This window comes from Hyla sarda, unplaced genomic scaffold (assembly GCF_029499605.1).
Source record: "Hyla sarda isolate aHylSar1 unplaced genomic scaffold, aHylSar1.hap1 scaffold_2550, whole genome shotgun sequence".
NCBI lineage: Eukaryota > Metazoa > Chordata > Amphibia > Anura > Hylidae > Hyla > Hyla sarda.
In genome coordinates this window covers 20,340-37,531 of record NW_026609238.1, presented here as the reverse complement: position 1 = coordinate 37,531, position 17,192 = coordinate 20,340, and the positions used below count along the sequence as shown (strand labels likewise).

The following is a 17,192-nucleotide window of genomic DNA, read 5'->3' as shown; positions in this document are numbered from 1 at the left end:
AAAAGGCCGAGAAGCGATAACCGTGAAAGGGGCGGGCCCAACAAGGTCCCCTTCATGGGCACTATCACTGCTTGCTGTCAGGGAGGCTGCCAGACAATTTTCCATGCACACTCTGGGCTGGGGGGCAGTCAACCACCAGTACACACAGCAGAACCTAAACCCATACCATTATTGCTAAGCAGCAAGACAGGGGCCCATTGCACTCCCACGGGGCCTTTTTAAATGCAATCCATAACCCGGATTTGCCAGGAACCCTTCTTACTCCTCCTACTTGCATGTGACACTGGGCTTAGGATCTGCATAGGAAACACACACACAAGCACACACCTACCTTTGTTGCCTGCAGATGCCTCCTTGGCTGTCCCCAAACGGTATCAAACCAACACCCACGGGAAGCTGTAAGCATAGAGGACATGCCTGCACCCCATTGGACTTACCTGTGTGGGTTAAATCCGGGTTATTTGACAACCTATGGCGGTGATGGTTCTGCTCAGGCAGAGCAGTGCTGATGCTCCTCATAAAGCTGTCGCTGCTGTGAAGGTTCTAGGTGACATCACAAATCCCTATGGTTACATACACAACAAAGCTGGGTTGTTGTTGTTTACACTCTGCAAGGCCTGTGGAAGTGAGTGACATCATAGCACTGTAGTTCTGAGGGTTCTAGATGGATGCAACAATCTCCTGTTGCTTCTATGAAGGCCATAATAGACGACATCACCAAACAGCTCCATAGTCACATACACAGCAAAGGAGAGATGTTGTTTACACCTAGTGATGTCAGTGGTATTGAGTGACATCACAGCACAGTGCTAAGGCTCCTGGGCCTGGACACAGCAGCGGCTGCAATATCTCAACGGAGAATACGTTTATATATATGTGTGTGTGTGCGCGTATATATATATATATATATATATATATATATATATATTTCTCCGCCGAAATCACTTTTAAACCCATTTCCACCTTTTTTTCCCTTCTCTTCCTCTTACTTTTTTTTCACGTTTTTTTACGTTTTTCTCCTTTTCGCCTCTTTTCTGGGCGTATTATTCTTCTTTTTCTTCTTTTTTTTCGTCTAATGCATACCCCATCAGTGCAGCAATGCTTATTCAATACCGCCAGCAGATGGAGACACTGGGGGATAATTTTCTAAGGATTTATACTGATTTTTCCTGTCTGAATTTGTCGCACAGAAAGTTGCAGGCCAAATATGTGTGACATTTCTGCGACTTTAGCTTCTAGAGCATTTTTACAACATTATACATAGGTGCTGAATACATAAAAAGCGACTGTTCAGCGACAGACAAGTCGCATCGGCTGAAAGTAGGCCAGAATGTCAGTCCATGTTGGAGCAGGTTTAGATACAGTCTAAAGTATAGATCTCAAAGTCTGTGCACAGAATTTAGCAAGGGCCTCGCACCTTCTGATGCATCAGGTAGGTGCACAATAGCATAGCCTAACCCTCTGTACTTTGGTCTATATTGATGCGGGACATAGACAGCCAGCTGATGACCAATCCATTAGTGCAATGGATGGCTGGAAGCATTTGTCTTTGCCTTTGCAATACCACAGAAGCAATGCATGGTCAATGTACAGCAATGACACACCTGTGTGAACAGCCAGGAGACCCCCCCCCCCCCCCCCCCATGTTATGTTACATAGTTACATAGTTAGTACGGTCGAAAAAAGACATATGTCCATCAAGTTCAACCAGGGAATTAAGGGGTAGGGGTGTGGCGCGATATTGGGGAAGGGATGAGATTTTATATTTCTTCATAAGCATTAATCTTATTTTGTCAATTAGGAACATTCAGCACCCACCCGCTATCAAGGCAGCTGCCTATCATGTCATGCCCTACCTGCACAGGTGTGCTGGCTACTCAAATGATCCAATTAAGGAGGCCATTTAGTCAGCAGCAGCAGAAGTCCTGTGCCTGGACGCTCCAACAGCGGCCAGACACAAGCAGAAGCAGCAGAAGCAGCAGCAGCAGCACCACCTTTTGTTTTTTGGCTGCAGCAGCAAGGCCCACAGGGCTGGCTAGCTGGCTAGCCAGCAAGCAGGTAGCAATGAAAGTAGGAATCTTTCTTTTTAACCCTGTAAGGGGGTGGTGCACTGTACCCGAAGATACTGCCATATCGGGTCAATGCATAGGGCGACGGAAGCAAGCTTCGAAATCGGCCCCCGTTCTCAAAAATCCATTTAATATATGGTCCCCAGATAGGGGACGTATCAGATATTAAACTGATAAGAACAGATACTACACTTGATCTTAGCCAAAAGGCCGAGAAGCGATAACCGTGAAAGGGGCGGGCCCAACAAGGTCCCCTTCATGGGCACTATCACTGCTTGCTGTCAGGGAGGCTGCCAGACAATTTTCCATGCACACTCTGGGCTGGGGGGCAGTCAACCACCAGTACACACAGCAGAACCTAAACCCATACCATTATTGCTAAGCAGCAAGACAGGGGCCCATTGCACTCCCACGGGGCCTTTTTAAATGCAATCCATAACCCGGATTTGCCAGGAACCCTTCTTACTCCTCCTACTTGCATGTGACACTGGGCTTAGGATCTGCATAGGAAACACACACACAAGCACACACCTACCTTTGTTGCCTGCAGATGCCTCCTTGGCTGTCCCCAAACGGTATCAAACCAACACCCACGGGAAGCTGTAAGCATAGAGGACATGCCTGCACCCCATTGGACTTACCTGTGTGGGTTAAATCCGGGTTATTTGACAACCTATGGCGGTGATGGTTCTGCTCAGGCAGAGCAGTGCTGATGCTCCTCATAAAGCTGTCGCTGCTGTGAAGGTTCTAGGTGACATCACAAATCCCTATGGTTACATACACAACAAAGCTGGGTTGTTGTTGTTTACACTCTGCAAGGCCTGTGGAAGTGAGTGACATCATAGCACTGTAGTTCTGAGGGTTCTAGATGGATGCAACAATCTCCTGTTGCTTCTATGAAGGCCATAATAGACGACATCACCAAACAGCTCCATAGTCACATACACAGCAAAGGAGAGATGTTGTTTACACCTAGTGATGTCAGTGGTATTGAGTGACATCACAGCACAGTGCTAAGGCTCCTGGGCCTGGACACAGCAGCGGCTGCAATATCTCAACGGAGAATACGTTTATATATATGTGTGTGTGTGCGCGTATATATATATATATATATATATATATATATATTTCTCCGCCGAAATCACTTTTAAACCCATTTCCACCTTTTTTTCCCTTCTCTTCCTCTTACTTTTTTTTCACGTTTTTTTACGTTTTTCTCCTTTTCGCCTCTTTTCTGGGCGTATTATTCTTCTTTTTCTTCTTTTTTTTTCGTCTAATGCATACCCCATCAGTGCAGCAATGCTTATTCAATACCGCCAGCAGATGGAGACACTGGGGGATAATTTTCTAAGGATTTATACTGATTTTTCCTGTCTGAATTTGTCGCACAGAAAGTTGCAGGCCAAATATGTGTGACATTTCTGCGACTTTAGCTTCTAGAGCATTTTTACAACATTATACATAGGTGCTGAATACATAAAAAGCGACTGTTCAGCGACAGACAAGTCGCATCGGCTGAAAGTAGGCCAGAATGTCAGTCCATGTTGGAGCAGGTTTAGATACAGTCTAAAGTATAGATCTCAAAGTCTGTGCACAGAATTTAGCAAGGGCCTCGCACCTTCTGATGCATCAGGTAGGTGCACAATAGCATAGCCTAACCCTCTGTACTTTGGTCTATATTGATGCGGGACATAGACAGCCAGCTGATGACCAATCCATTAGTGCAATGGATGGCTGGAAGCATTTGTCTTTGCCTTTACAATACCACAGAAGCAATGCATGGTCAATGTACAGCAATGACACACCTGTGTGAACAGCCAGGAGACCCCCCCCCCCCCCCATGTTATGTTACATAGTTACATAGTTAGTACGGTCGAAAAAAGACATATGTCCATCAAGTTCAACCAGGGAATTAAGGGGTAGGGGTGTGGCGCGATATTGGGGAAGGGATGAGATTTTATATTTCTTCATAAGCATTAATCTTATTTTGTCAATTAGGAACATTCAGCACCCACCCGCTATCAAGGCAGCTGCCTATCATGTCATGCCCTACCTGCACAGGTGTGCTGGCTACTCAAATGATCCAATTAAGGAGGCCATTTAGTCAGCAGCAGCAGAAGTCCTGTGCCTGGACGCTCCAACAGCGGCCAGACACAAGCAGAAGCAGCAGAAGCAGCAGCAGCAGCACCACCTTTTGTTTTTTGGCTGCAGCAGCAAGGCCCACAGGGCTGGCTAGCTGGCTAGCCAGCAAGCAGGTAGCAATGAAAGTAGGAATCTTTCTTTTTAACCCTGTAAGGGGGTGGTGCACTGTACCCGAAGATACTGCCATATCGGGTCAATGCATAGGGCGACGGAAGCAAGCTTCGAAATCGGCCCCCGTTCTCAAAAATCCATTTAATATATGGTCCCCAGATAGGGGACGTATCAGATATTAAACTGATAAGAACAGATACTACACTTGATCTTAGCCAAAAGGCCGAGAAGCGATAACCGTGAAAGGGGCGGGCCCAACAAGGTCCCCTTCATGGGCACTATCACTGCTTGCTGTCAGGGAGGCTGCCAGACAATTTTCCATGCACACTCTGGGCTGGGGGGCAGTCAACCACTAGTACACACAGCAGAACCTAAACCCATACCATTATTGCTAAGCAGCAAGACAGGGGCCCATTGCACTCCCACGGGGCCTTTTTAAATGCAATCCATAACCCGGATTTGCCAGGAACCCTTCTTACTCCTCCTACTTGCATGTGACACTGGGCTTAGGATCTGCATAGGAAACACACACACAAGCACACACCTACCTTTGTTGCCTGCAGATGCCTCCTTGGCTGTCCCCAAACGGTATCAAACCAACACCCACGGGAAGCTGTAAGCATAGAGGACATGCCTGCACCCCATTGGACTTACCTGTGTGGGTTAAATCCGGGTTATTTGACAACCTATGGCGGTGATGGTTCTGCTCAGGCAGAGCAGTGCTGATGCTCCTCATAAAGCTGTCGCTGCTGTGAAGGTTCTAGGTGACATCACAAATCCCTATGGTTACATACACAACAAAGCTGGGTTGTTGTTGTTTACACTCTGCAAGGCCTGTGGAAGTGAGTGACATCATAGCACTGTAGTTCTGAGGGTTCTAGATGGATGCAACAATCTCCTGTTGCTTCTATGAAGGCCATAATAGACGACATCACCAAACAGCTCCATAGTCACATACACAGCAAAGGAGAGATGTTGTTTACACCTAGTGATGTCAGTGGTATTGAGTGACATCACAGCACAGTGCTAAGGCTCCTGGGCCTGGACACAGCAGCGGCTGCAATATCTCAACGGAGAATACGTTTATATATATGTGTGTGTGTGCGCGTATATATATATATATATATATATATATATATATATATATATATATTTCTCCGCCGAAATCACTTTTAAACCCATTTCCACCTTTTTTTCCCTTCTCTTCCTCTTACTTTTTTTTCACGTTTTTTTACGTTTTTCTCCTTTTCGCCTCTTTTCTGGGCGTATTATTCTTCTTTTTCTTCTTTTTTTTCGTCTAATGCATACCCCATCAGTGCAGCAATGCTTATTCAATACCGCCAGCAGATGGAGACACTGGGGGATAATTTTCTAAGGATTTATACTGATTTTTCCTGTCTGAATTTGTCGCACAGAAAGTTGCAGGCCAAATATGTGTGACATTTCTGCGACTTTAGCTTCTAGAGCATTTTTACAACATTATACATAGGTGCTGAATACATAAAAAGCGACTGTTCAGCGACAGACAAGTCGCATCGGCTGAAAGTAGGCCAGAATGTCAGTCCATGTTGGAGCAGGTTTAGATACAGTCTAAAGTATAGATCTCAAAGTCTGTGCACAGAATTTAGCAAGGGCCTCGCACCTTCTGATGCATCAGGTAGGTGCACAATAGCATAGCCTAACCCTCTGTACTTTGGTCTATATTGATGCGGGACATAGACAGCCAGCTGATGACCAATCCATTAGTGCAATGGATGGCTGGAAGCATTTGTCTTTGCCTTTGCAATACCACAGAAGCAATGCATGGTCAATGTACAGCAATGACACACCTGTGTGAACAGCCAGGAGACCCCCCCCCCCCCCCCCCATGTTATGTTACATAGTTACATAGTTAGTACGGTCGAAAAAAGACATATGTCCATCAAGTTCAACCAGGGAATTAAGGGGTAGGGGTGTGGCGCGATATTGGGGAAGGGATGAGATTTTATATTTCTTCATAAGCATTAATCTTATTTTGTCAATTAGGAACATTCAGCACCCACCCGCTATCAAGGCAGCTGCCTATCATGTCATGCCCTACCTGCACAGGTGTGCTGGCTACTCAAATGATCCAATTAAGGAGGCCATTTAGTCAGCAGCAGCAGAAGTCCTGTGCCTGGACGCTCCAACAGCGGCCAGACACAAGCAGAAGCAGCAGAAGCAGCAGCAGCAGCACCACCTTTTGTTTTTTGGCTGCAGCAGCAAGGCCCACAGGGCTGGCTAGCTGGCTAGCCAGCAAGCAGGTAGCAATGAAAGTAGGAATCTTTCTTTTTAACCCTGTAAGGGGGTGGTGCACTGTACCCGAAGATACTGCCATATCGGGTCAATGCATAGGGCGACGGAAGCAAGCTTCGAAATCGGCCCCCGTTCTCAAAAATCCATTTAATATATGGTCCCCAGATAGGGGACGTATCAGATATTAAACTGATAAGAACAGATACTACACTTGATCTTAGCCAAAAGGCCGAGAAGCGATAACCGTGAAAGGGGCGGGCCCAACAAGGTCCCCTTCATGGGCACTATCACTGCTTGCTGTCAGGGAGGCTGCCAGACAATTTTCCATGCACACTCTGGGCTGGGGGGCAGTCAACCACCAGTACACACAGCAGAACCTAAACCCATACCATTATTGCTAAGCAGCAAGACAGGGGCCCATTGCACTCCCACGGGGCCTTTTTAAATGCAATCCATAACCCGGATTTGCCAGGAACCCTTCTTACTCCTCCTACTTGCATGTGACACTGGGCTTAGGATCTGCATAGGAAACACACACACAAGCACACACCTACCTTTGTTGCCTGCAGATGCCTCCTTGGCTGTCCCCAAACGGTATCAAACCAACACCCACGGGAAGCTGTAAGCATAGAGGACATGCCTGCACCCCATTGGACTTACCTGTGTGGGTTAAATCCGGGTTATTTGACAACCTATGGCGGTGATGGTTCTGCTCAGGCAGAGCAGTGCTGATGCTCCTCATAAAGCTGTCGCTGCTGTGAAGGTTCTAGGTGACATCACAAATCCCTATGGTTACATACACAACAAAGCTGGGTTGTTGTTGTTTACACTCTGCAAGGCCTGTGGAAGTGAGTGACATCATAGCACTGTAGTTCTGAGGGTTCTAGATGGATGCAACAATCTCCTGTTGCTTCTATGAAGGCCATAATAGACGACATCACCAAACAGCTCCATAGTCACATACACAGCAAAGGAGAGATGTTGTTTACACCTAGTGATGTCAGTGGTATTGAGTGACATCACAGCACAGTGCTAAGGCTCCTGGGCCTGGACACAGCAGCGGCTGCAATATCTCAACGGAGAATACGTTTATATATATGTGTGTGTGTGCGCGTATATATATATATATATATATATATATATATATATATATATTTCTCCGCCGAAATCACTTTTAAACCCATTTCCACCTTTTTTTCCCTTCTCTTCCTCTTACTTTTTTTTCACGTTTTTTTACGTTTTTCTCCTTTTCGCCTCTTTTCTGGGCGTATTATTCTTCTTTTTCTTCTTTTTTTTTCGTCTAATGCATACCCCATCAGTGCAGCAATGCTTATTCAATACCGCCAGCAGATGGAGACACTGGGGGATAATTTTCTAAGGATTTATACTGATTTTTCCTGTCTGAATTTGTCGCACAGAAAGTTGCAGGCCAAATATGTGTGACATTTCTGCGACTTTAGCTTCTAGAGCATTTTTACAACATTATACATAGGTGCTGAATACATAAAAAGCGACTGTTCAGCGACAGACAAGTCGCATCGGCTGAAAGTAGGCCAGAATGTCAGTCCATGTTGGAGCAGGTTTAGATACAGTCTAAAGTATAGATCTCAAAGTCTGTGCACAGAATTTAGCAAGGGCCTCGCACCTTCTGATGCATCAGGTAGGTGCACAATAGCATAGCCTAACCCTCTGTACTTTGGTCTATATTGATGCGGGACATAGACAGCCAGCTGATGACCAATCCATTAGTGCAATGGATGGCTGGAAGCATTTGTCTTTGCCTTTACAATACCACAGAAGCAATGCATGGTCAATGTACAGCAATGACACACCTGTGTGAACAGCCAGGAGACCCCCCCCCCCCCCCCATGTTATGTTACATAGTTACATAGTTAGTACGGTCGAAAAAAGACATATGTCCATCAAGTTCAACCAGGGAATTAAGGGGTAGGGGTGTGGCGCGATATTGGGGAAGGGATGAGATTTTATATTTCTTCATAAGCATTAATCTTATTTTGTCAATTAGGAACATTCAGCACCCACCCGCTATCAAGGCAGCTGCCTATCATGTCATGCCCTACCTGCACAGGTGTGCTGGCTACTCAAATGATCCAATTAAGGAGGCCATTTAGTCAGCAGCAGCAGAAGTCCTGTGCCTGGACGCTCCAACAGCGGCCAGACACAAGCAGAAGCAGCAGAAGCAGCAGCAGCAGCACCACCTTTTGTTTTTTGGCTGCAGCAGCAAGGCCCACAGGGCTGGCTAGCTGGCTAGCCAGCAAGCAGGTAGCAATGAAAGTAGGAATCTTTCTTTTTAACCCTGTAAGGGGGTGGTGCACTGTACCCGAAGATACTGCCATATCGGGTCAATGCATAGGGCGACGGAAGCAAGCTTCGAAATCGGCCCCCGTTCTCAAAAATCCATTTAATATATGGTCCCCAGATAGGGGACGTATCAGATATTAAACTGATAAGAACAGATACTACACTTGATCTTAGCCAAAAGGCCGAGAAGCGATAACCGTGAAAGGGGCGGGCCCAACAAGGTCCCCTTCATGGGCACTATCACTGCTTGCTGTCAGGGAGGCTGCCAGACAATTTTCCATGCACACTCTGGGCTGGGGGGCAGTCAACCACCAGTACACACAGCAGAACCTAAACCCATACCATTATTGCTAAGCAGCAAGACAGGGGCCCATTGCACTCCCACGGGGCCTTTTTAAATGCAATCCATAACCCGGATTTGCCAGGAACCCTTCTTACTCCTCCTACTTGCATGTGACACTGGGCTTAGGATCTGCATAGGAAACACACACACAAGCACACACCTACCTTTGTTGCCTGCAGATGCCTCCTTGGCTGTCCCCAAACGGTATCAAACCAACACCCACGGGAAGCTGTAAGCATAGAGGACATGCCTGCACCCCATTGGACTTACCTGTGTGGGTTAAATCCGGGTTATTTGACAACCTATGGCGGTGATGGTTCTGCTCAGGCAGAGCAGTGCTGATGCTCCTCATAAAGCTGTCGCTGCTGTGAAGGTTCTAGGTGACATCACAAATCCCTATGGTTACATACACAACAAAGCTGGGTTGTTGTTGTTTACACTCTGCAAGGCCTGTGGAAGTGAGTGACATCATAGCACTGTAGTTCTGAGGGTTCTAGATGGATGCAACAATCTCCTGTTGCTTCTATGAAGGCCATAATAGACGACATCACCAAACAGCTCCATAGTCACATACACAGCAAAGGAGAGATGTTGTTTACACCTAGTGATGTCAGTGGTATTGAGTGACATCACAGCACAGTGCTAAGGCTCCTGGGCCTGGACACAGCAGCGGCTGCAATATCTCAACGGAGAATACGTTTATATATATGTGTGTGTGTGCGCGTATATATATATATATATATATATATATATATATATATATATATATTTCTCCGCCGAAATCACTTTTAAACCCATTTCCACCTTTTTTTCCCTTCTCTTCCTCTTACTTTTTTTTCACGTTTTTTTACGTTTTTCTCCTTTTCGCCTCTTTTCTGGGCGTATTATTCTTCTTTTTCTTCTTTTTTTTCGTCTAATGCATACCCCATCAGTGCAGCAATGCTTATTCAATACCGCCAGCAGATGGAGACACTGGGGGATAATTTTCTAAGGATTTATACTGATTTTTCCTGTCTGAATTTGTCGCACAGAAAGTTGCAGGCCAAATATGTGTGACATTTCTGCGACTTTAGCTTCTAGAGCATTTTTACAACATTATACATAGGTGCTGAATACATAAAAAGCGACTGTTCAGCGACAGACAAGTCGCATCGGCTGAAAGTAGGCCAGAATGTCAGTCCATGTTGGAGCAGGTTTAGATACAGTCTAAAGTATAGATCTCAAAGTCTGTGCACAGAATTTAGCAAGGGCCTCGCACCTTCTGATGCATCAGGTAGGTGCACAATAGCATAGCCTAACCCTCTGTACTTTGGTCTATATTGATGCGGGACATAGACAGCCAGCTGATGACCAATCCATTAGTGCAATGGATGGCTGGAAGCATTTGTCTTTGCCTTTGCAATACCACAGAAGCAATGCATGGTCAATGTACAGCAATGACACACCTGTGTGAACAGCCAGGAGACCCCCCCCCCCCCCCCCCCCATGTTATGTTACATAGTTACATAGTTAGTACGGTCGAAAAAAGACATATGTCCATCAAGTTCAACCAGGGAATTAAGGGGTAGGGGTGTGGCGCGATATTGGGGAAGGGATGAGATTTTATATTTCTTCATAAGCATTAATCTTATTTTGTCAATTAGGAACATTCAGCACCCACCCGCTATCAAGGCAGCTGCCTATCATGTCATGCCCTACCTGCACAGGTGTGCTGGCTACTCAAATGATCCAATTAAGGAGGCCATTTAGTCAGCAGCAGCAGAAGTCCTGTGCCTGGACGCTCCAACAGCGGCCAGACACAAGCAGAAGCAGCAGAAGCAGCAGCAGCAGCACCACCTTTTGTTTTTTGGCTGCAGCAGCAAGGCCCACAGGGCTGGCTAGCTGGCTAGCCAGCAAGCAGGTAGCAATGAAAGTAGGAATCTTTCTTTTTAACCCTGTAAGGGGGTGGTGCACTGTACCCGAAGATACTGCCATATCGGGTCAATGCATAGGGCGACGGAAGCAAGCTTCGAAATCGGCCCCCGTTCTCAAAAATCCATTTAATATATGGTCCCCAGATAGGGGACGTATCAGATATTAAACTGATAAGAACAGATACTACACTTGATCTTAGCCAAAAGGCCGAGAAGCGATAACCGTGAAAGGGGCGGGCCCAACAAGGTCCCCTTCATGGGCACTATCACTGCTTGCTGTCAGGGAGGCTGCCAGACAATTTTCCATGCACACTCTGGGCTGGGGGGCAGTCAACCACCAGTACACACAGCAGAACCTAAACCCATACCATTATTGCTAAGCAGCAAGACAGGGGCCCATTGCACTCCCACGGGGCCTTTTTAAATGCAATCCATAACCCGGATTTGCCAGGAACCCTTCTTACTCCTCCTACTTGCATGTGACACTGGGGCTTAGGATCTGCATAGGAAACACACACACAAGCACACACCTACCTTTGTTGCCTGCAGATGCCTCCTTGGCTGTCCCCAAACGGTATCAAACCAACACCCACGGGAAGCTGTAAGCATAGAGGACATGCCTGCACCCCATTGGACTTACCTGTGTGGGTTAAATCCGGGTTATTTGACAACCTATGGCGGTGATGGTTCTGCTCAGGCAGAGCAGTGCTGATGCTCCTCATAAAGCTGTCGCTGCTGTGAAGGTTCTAGGTGACATCACAAATCCCTATGGTTACATACACAACAAAGCTGGGTTGTTGTTGTTTACACTCTGCAAGGCCTGTGGAAGTGAGTGACATCATAGCACTGTAGTTCTGAGGGTTCTAGATGGATGCAACAATCTCCTGTTGCTTCTATGAAGGCCATAATAGACGACATCACCAAACAGCTCCATAGTCACATACACAGCAAAGGAGAGATGTTGTTTACACCTAGTGATGTCAGTGGTATTGAGTGACATCACAGCACAGTGCTAAGGCTCCTGGGCCTGGACACAGCAGCGGCTGCAATATCTCAACGGAGAATACGTTTATATATATGTGTGTGTGTGCGCGTATATATATATATATATATATATATATATATATATATATATATATATCTCCGCCGAAATCACTTTTAAACCCATTTCCACCTTTTTTTCCCTTCTCTTCCTCTTACTTTTTTTTCACGTTTTTTTACGTTTTTCTCCTTTTCGCCTCTTTTCTGGGCGTATTATTCTTCTTTTTCTTCTTTTTTTTCGTCTAATGCATACCCCATCAGTGCAGCAATGCTTATTCAATACCGCCAGCAGATGGAGACACTGGGGGATAATTTTCTAAGGATTTATACTGATTTTTCCTGTCTGAATTTGTCGCACAGAAAGTTGCAGGCCAAATATGTGTGACATTTCTGCGACTTTAGCTTCTAGAGCATTTTTACAACATTATACATAGGTGCTGAATACATAAAAAGCGACTGTTCAGCGACAGACAAGTCGCATCGGCTGAAAGTAGGCCAGAATGTCAGTCCATGTTGGAGCAGGTTTAGATACAGTCTAAAGTATAGATCTCAAAGTCTGTGCACAGAATTTAGCAAGGGCCTCGCACCTTCTGATGCATCAGGTAGGTGCACAATAGCATAGCCTAACCCTCTGTACTTTGGTCTATATTGATGCGGGACATAGACAGCCAGCTGATGACCAATCCATTAGTGCAATGGATGGCTGGAAGCATTTGTCTTTGCCTTTGCAATACCACAGAAGCAATGCATGGTCAATGTACAGCAATGACACACCTGTGTGAACAGCCAGGAGACCCCCCCCCCCATGTTATGTTACATAGTTACATAGTTAGTACGGTCGAAAAAAGACATATGTCCATCAAGTTCAACCAGGGAATTAAGGGGTAGGGGTGTGGCGCGATATTGGGGAAGGGATGAGATTTTATATTTCTTCATAAGCATTAATCTTATTTTGTCAATTAGGAACATTCAGCACCCACCCGCTATCAAGGCAGCTGCCTATCATGTCATGCCCTACCTGCACAGGTGTGCTGGCTACTCAAATGATCCAATTAAGGAGGCCATTTAGTCAGCAGCAGCAGAAGTCCTGTGCCTGGACGCTCCAACAGCGGCCAGACACAAGCAGAAGCAGCAGAAGCAGCAGCAGCAGCACCACCTTTTGTTTTTTGGCTGCAGCAGCAAGGCCCACAGGGCTGGCTAGCTGGCTAGCCAGCAAGCAGGTAGCAATGAAAGTAGGAATCTTTCTTTTTAACCCTGTAAGGGGGTGGTGCACTGTACCCGAAGATACTGCCATATCGGGTCAATGCATAGGGCGACGGAAGCAAGCTTCGAAATCGGCCCCCGTTCTCAAAAATCCATTTAATATATGGTCCCCAGATAGGGGACGTATCAGATATTAAACTGATAAGAACAGATACTACACTTGATCTTAGCCAAAAGGCCGAGAAGCGATAACCGTGAAAGGGGCGGGCCCAACAAGGTCCCCTTCATGGGCACTATCACTGCTTGCTGTCAGGGAGGCTGCCAGACAATTTTCCATGCACACTCTGGGCTGGGGGGCAGTCAACCACCAGTACACACAGCAGAACCTAAACCCATACCATTATTGCTAAGCAGCAAGACAGGGGCCCATTGCACTCCCACGGGGCCTTTTTAAATGCAATCCATAACCCGGATTTGCCAGGAACCCTTCTTACTCCTCCTACTTGCATGTGACACTGGGCTTAGGATCTGCATAGGAAACACACACACAAGCACACACCTACCTTTGTTGCCTGCAGATGCCTCCTTGGCTGTCCCCAAACGGTATCAAACCAACACCCACGGGAAGCTGTAAGCATAGAGGACATGCCTGCACCCCATTGGACTTACCTGTGTGGGTTAAATCCGGGTTATTTGACAACCTATGGCGGTGATGGTTCTGCTCAGGCAGAGCAGTGCTGATGCTCCTCATAAAGCTGTCGCTGCTGTGAAGGTTCTAGGTGACATCACAAATCCCTATGGTTACATACACAACAAAGCTGGGTTGTTGTTGTTTACACTCTGCAAGGCCTGTGGAAGTGAGTGACATCATAGCACTGTAGTTCTGAGGGTTCTAGATGGATGCAACAATCTCCTGTTGCTTCTATGAAGGCCATAATAGACGACATCACCAAACAGCTCCATAGTCACATACACAGCAAAGGAGAGATGTTGTTTACACCTAGTGATGTCAGTGGTATTGAGTGACATCACAGCACAGTGCTAAGGCTCCTGGGCCTGGACACAGCAGCGGCTGCAATATCTCAACGGAGAATACGTTTATATATATGTGTGTGTGTGCGCGTATATATATATATATATATATATATATATATATATATATATATATTTCTCCGCCGAAATCACTTTTAAACCCATTTCCACCTTTTTTTCCCTTCTCTTCCTCTTACTTTTTTTTCACGTTTTTTTACGTTTTTCTCCTTTTCGCCTCTTTTCTGGGCGTATTATTCTTCTTTTTCTTCTTTTTTTTCGTCTAATGCATACCCCATCAGTGCAGCAATGCTTATTCAATACCGCCAGCAGATGGAGACACTGGGGGATAATTTTCTAAGGATTTATACTGATTTTTCCTGTCTGAATTTGTCGCACAGAAAGTTGCAGGCCAAATATGTGTGACATTTCTGCGACTTTAGCTTCTAGAGCATTTTTACAACATTATACATAGGTGCTGAATACATAAAAAGCGACTGTTCAGCGACAGACAAGTCGCATCGGCTGAAAGTAGGCCAGAATGTCAGTCCATGTTGGAGCAGGTTTAGATACAGTCTAAAGTATAGATCTCAAAGTCTGTGCACAGAATTTAGCAAGGGCCTCGCACCTTCTGATGCATCAGGTAGGTGCACAATAGCATAGCCTAACCCTCTGTACTTTGGTCTATATTGATGCGGGACATAGACAGCCAGCTGATGACCAATCCATTAGTGCAATGGATGGCTGGAAGCATTTGTCTTTGCCTTTGCAATACCACAGAAGCAATGCATGGTCAATGTACAGCAATGACACACCTGTGTGAACAGCCAGGAGACCCCCCCCCCCCCCCCATGTTATGTTACATAGTTACATAGTTAGTACGGTCGAAAAAAGACATATGTCCATCAAGTTCAACCAGGGAATTAAGGGGTAGGGGTGTGGCGCGATATTGGGGAAGGGCTGAGATTTTATATTTCTTCATAAGCATTAATCTTATTTTGTCAATTAGGAACATTCAGCACCCACCCGCTATCAAGGCAGCTGCCTATCATGTCATGCCCTACCTGCACAGGTGTGCTGGCTACTCAAATGATCCAATTAAGGAGGCCATTTAGTCAGCAGCAGCAGAAGTCCTGTGCCTGGACGCTCCAACAGCGGCCAGACACAAGCAGAAGCAGCAGAAGCAGCAGCAGCAGCACCACCTTTTGTTTTTTGGCTGCAGCAGCAAGGCCCACAGGGCTGGCTAGCTGGCTAGCCAGCAAGCAGGTAGCAATGAAAGTAGGAATCTTTCTTTTTAACCCTGTAAGGGGGTGGTGCACTGTACCCGAAGATACTGCCATATCGGGTCAATGCATAGGGCGACGGAAGCAAGCTTCGAAATCGGCCCCCGTTCTCAAAAATCCATTTAATATATGGTCCCCAGATAGGGGACGTATCAGATATTAAACTGATAAGAACAGATACTACACTTGATCTTAGCCAAAAGGCCGAGAAGCGATAACCGTGAAAGGGGCGGGCCCAACAAGGTCCCCTTCATGGGCACTATCACTGCTTGCTGTCAGGGAGGCTGCCAGACAATTTTCCATGCACACTCTGGGCTGGGGGGCAGTCAACCACCAGTACACACAGCAGAACCTAAACCCATACCATTATTGCTAAGCAGCAAGACAGGGGCCCATTGCACTCCCACGGGGCCTTTTTAAATGCAATCCATAACCCGGATTTGCCAGGAACCCTTCTTACTCCTCCTACTTGCATGTGACACTGGGCTTAGGATCTGCATAGGAAACACACACACAAGCACACACCTACCTTTGTTGCCTGCAGATGCCTCCTTGGCTGTCCCCAAACGGTATCAAACCAACACCCACGGGAAGCTGTAAGCATAGAGGACATGCCTGCACCCCATTGGACTTACCTGTGTGGGTTAAATCCGGGTTATTTGACAACCTATGGCGGTGATGGTTCTGCTCAGGCAGAGCAGTGCTGATGCTCCTCATAAAGCTGTCGCTGCTGTGAAGGTTCTAGGTGACATCACAAATCCCTATGGTTACATACACAACAAAGCTGGGTTGTTGTTGTTTACACTCTGCAAGGCCTGTGGAAGTGAGTGACATCATAGCACTGTAGTTCTGAGGGTTCTAGATGGATGCAACAATCTCCTGTTGCTTCTATGAAGGCCATAATAGACGACATCACCAAACAGCTCCATAGTCACATACACAGCAAAGGAGAGATGTTGTTTACACCTAGTGATGTCAGTGGTATTGAGTGACATCACAGCACAGTGCTAAGGCTCCTGGGCCTGGACACAGCAGCGGCTGCAATATCTCAACGGAGAATACGTTTATATATATGTGTGTGTGTGCGCGTATATATATATATATATATATATATATATATATATATTTCTCCGCCGAAATCACTTTTAAACCCATTTCCACCTTTTTTTCCCTTCTCTTCCTCTTACTTTTTTTTCACGTTTTTTTACGTTTTTCTCCTTTTCGCCTCTTTTCTGGGCGTATTATTCTTCTTTTTCTTCTTTTTTTTCGTCTAATGCATACCCCATCAGTGCAGCAATGCTTATTCAATACCGCCAGCAGATGGAGACACTGGGGGATAATTTTCTAAGGATTTATACTGATTTTTCCTGTCTGAATTTGTCGCACAGAAAGTTGCAGGCCAAATATGTGTGACATTTCTGCGACTTTAGCTTCTAGAGCATTTTTACAACATTATACATAG

General features: G+C 46.0%; 7 non-coding genes across 7 annotated transcripts; all 7 read right to left on the bottom strand.

The window, feature by feature from the left end:
• Positions 1-2,100: 2,100 nt before the first annotated feature.
• On the bottom strand, positions 2,101-2,291 carry LOC130323824 (U2 spliceosomal RNA). The gene has a single exon (XR_008869018.1). It is a non-coding gene; the product is annotated as a U2 spliceosomal RNA (small nuclear RNA).
• Positions 2,292-4,366: 2,075 nt separating this feature from the next.
• On the bottom strand, positions 4,367-4,557 carry LOC130323822 (U2 spliceosomal RNA). Its single transcript, XR_008869016.1, has one exon. It is a non-coding gene; the product is annotated as a U2 spliceosomal RNA (small nuclear RNA).
• Positions 4,558-6,646: 2,089 nt separating this feature from the next.
• Positions 6,647-6,837, bottom strand: LOC130323821 (U2 spliceosomal RNA). Its single transcript, XR_008869015.1, has one exon. It is a non-coding gene; the product is annotated as a U2 spliceosomal RNA (small nuclear RNA).
• Positions 6,838-8,921: 2,084 nt separating this feature from the next.
• LOC130323820 (U2 spliceosomal RNA) lies at positions 8,922-9,112 on the bottom strand. Its single transcript, XR_008869014.1, has one exon. It is a non-coding gene; the product is annotated as a U2 spliceosomal RNA (small nuclear RNA).
• Positions 9,113-11,203: 2,091 nt separating this feature from the next.
• On the bottom strand, positions 11,204-11,394 carry LOC130323819 (U2 spliceosomal RNA). The gene has a single exon (XR_008869013.1). It is a non-coding gene; the product is annotated as a U2 spliceosomal RNA (small nuclear RNA).
• A 2,083-nt stretch (positions 11,395-13,477) lies between these two features.
• Positions 13,478-13,668, bottom strand: LOC130323818 (U2 spliceosomal RNA). Its single transcript, XR_008869012.1, has one exon. It is a non-coding gene; the product is annotated as a U2 spliceosomal RNA (small nuclear RNA).
• A 2,087-nt stretch (positions 13,669-15,755) lies between these two features.
• LOC130323817 (U2 spliceosomal RNA) lies at positions 15,756-15,946 on the bottom strand. Its single transcript, XR_008869011.1, has one exon. It is a non-coding gene; the product is annotated as a U2 spliceosomal RNA (small nuclear RNA).
• Positions 15,947-17,192: the final 1,246 nt, after the last annotated feature.